The following is a 2,987-nucleotide window of genomic DNA, read 5'->3' on the forward strand; positions in this document are numbered from 1 at the left end:
GCATATTGATCGTGTCGTTTTATTGCTATTGTTTTCTGCGTGTCAAGTATTTATTCCTATGACCATGAGATCATATAACTCGCTGGCACCGGAAGAATACCTTGTGTGCATCCAACATCACAACGTAACTGGGTGACTATAAAGGTGCTCTACAGGTATCTCCGAAGGTGTCCATTGAGTTAGCATGGATCAAGACTGGGATTTATCACTCCGTGTGACGGAGAGGTATCTCGGGGCCCACTCGATAATACAACATCACACACAAGCCTTGCAAGCAATGTGACTAAGTGTAAGTCACGGGATCTTGTATTATAGACGAGTAAAGAGACTTGCCGGTAACGAGATTGAAATAGGTATGCGGATACCGACGATAGAATCTCGGGCAAGTAACATACCGAAGGACAAAGGGAATGACATACGGATTATATGAATCCTTGACACTGAGGTTCAACTGATAAGATCTTCGGAGAATATGTAGGATCCAATATGGGCATCCAGGTCCCGCTATTTGATATTGACCGAGGAGTGCCTCGGGGCATGTCTACATAGTTCTCGAACCCGCAGGGTGTGCACACTTAAGGTTTGGCAATGTTTTAGTATAGTTGAGTTATATGTGTGGTTACCGAATGTTGTTCGGAGTCCCGGATGAGATCACGGACGTCACGAGGGTTTCCGGAATGGTCCGGAAACGAAGATTGATATATAGGATGGTTTCATTTGGTTACTGGAAAGTTTCGGGCAATTCCGGCGGTGTACTTGAAGTGACGAATGGGTTCTGGGAGTTCACCGGGAGGGGCCCACCCACCCGGGAGTGAGCCCAAGGGCATAGGGTGGCGACACAAGTCCCTAGTGGGCTGGTGGAGTCAACCCAAGGGGCCCATGGCACCACTTCCCCAAACCGAATTGGAGGAGAAGTCCTCCTCCTCCCTGGCCGGCGCACCCTTGAGGGCTTGGCCCTCAAGGCAAGCCTCCTCCCCCTCCGTCCTATATATAGTGGTCTTTTGGGGATGATTTGAGACAACTTTTGCCACGTGCAACTCAACCCTAAACCACTGAGTTCCACCTCTAGATCGGATTTCTGCGAAGCTCGGGCAGAGCCCTGCAGGAGTAGATCATCACCACCACCGGAGCGCCGTCACGCTACCGGAGAACTCATCTACTTCTCCGTCTTGCTTGCTGGATCAAGAAGGCCGAGATCATCGTCGAGTTGTACGTGTGCTGAATGCGGAAATGTCGTCCATTCGGCATGAGATCGGAACGGATCGTGGGACGGATCGCGGGATGGTTCGTGGGACGGTTCGTGGGGTGGATCGAGGGACGTGAAGACGTTCCACTACATCAACCGCGTTTCTTAATGCTTCCTGCTATGCGATCTACAAGGGTACGTAGATCCAAATCTCCTCTCGTAGATGGACATCACCATGATAGGTCTTCGTGTGCGTAGGACTTTTTTTGTTTCCCATGCAACATTTCCCAACAAGGATATCGTTACAAGTACATGTACTGAAGAGAAGAGTATATGGAATTGGCTTACACTCGCCACATGCTACATCAGAGTCACATCAGTACAATACATAAATATCACGAAGAAGAGTAGGATCCGACTACGGACGAAAACAAACGAGAAAAGAACGACGTCCATCCTTGCTATCCTAGGCTGCCAGCCTGGAACCCGTCCTAGATCGATGATGAAGAAGAAGAAACTCCAAATGAACAATCAACGCGCTCGCGTCATGTAACCTTTACATATACCTGCAACTGGTGTTGTAGTAATCTGTGAGCCACAGGGGATTCAGCAATCTCATTTCCAAAGGTATCAAGAATAGCAAAGCTTAATAGGTGAGGTATGGTTAAGTGGTGAGGCTGCAGCAAGCGACTAAGCATTTATTTGAGTGGCTAACTTACGAGTACAAGAATAAGAGGGGGAATGAACTACGCATAGCGGACGTGAACTAATGACGATCAAATGAATGATCCTGAACACCTACTTACGTCAAACATAACCCCGCCGTGTCCTTGATCAGAGAAGGAGCTCACGAAAGAGACAGTCACAGTTACGCACTTAGTTGGCAAGTTTTAATTAAGTTAACTTCAAGTTATCTAGAACCGGATGTTAAACAAAGTTTCCACGTCGCCACATAACCGCGGGCACGGCTTTCCAAAAGATTAACCCTGCAGGGTTGCTCCAACTAGTCCATCACAAACTACCACATGCTGCGACGAAATGACCTCGATCAGGGAAACCCGTGATCTCCTCGGATCCCTATTGGAAAACCTCAACCTCGAGTTAGCTCAAAGAATCCTCAGAATCCCTCGCACAAGACGCTCGATAAAGGTAAAACAAGTCCAGCAAGGCCGCCCGGCGTGTCGACGAACCCGATAGGAGCCGCGTATCTCGTTCTCAGGACACGGCGGATAAGCACAGCGTACGATGGCCTGATAGACATCACCTGAGTTACCCCGGGTTGGCCCCGCAAACGGCTCTGTTTTGGACCAGCACCATCAGCACTGGCCCTCCCTGTATTATGTTGAATTACTCCTCGGGTAGCGCTAACTCCCTATGCTTTTCAGTATTAATAGAATTGTTATGTTGGGCAAATATAGTACCAATGTTGGGCCTTGCCAGACGAGCTTTATCCCAAAACGAGAATCTAGGGGGTCCCCATAACAACCCCAAGCATGTTAGGAGCGCTCATTTATGAAACATAACACCGTTAGCCAGAACTAAGGGGGCAAAGGTGGAACAAAACACCATGCTAGAAAGGCCGAGCCTTCCACCTTTTGCCAAGTATATAGGTGCATTAAATTATTTAGCAATAATATGGGATATAACAAGGACCCACGTTATCACATGGAAGCAACTGCACCTACAACTAGCAACACTAACACATGGTTAAGCAAGTGGTAACATAGCCAACCAGTGGTTTGCTAGGTTGTGAACAGGTTGAAGGTTTTCATGGCAATGTTGGGAGGCTGATATTTAACAG

The sequence above is a fragment of the Hordeum vulgare genome, chromosome 7H, assembly GCF_904849725.1.
Source record: "Hordeum vulgare subsp. vulgare chromosome 7H, MorexV3_pseudomolecules_assembly, whole genome shotgun sequence".
Classification (NCBI taxonomy): Eukaryota; Viridiplantae; Streptophyta; class Magnoliopsida; order Poales; family Poaceae; genus Hordeum; species Hordeum vulgare.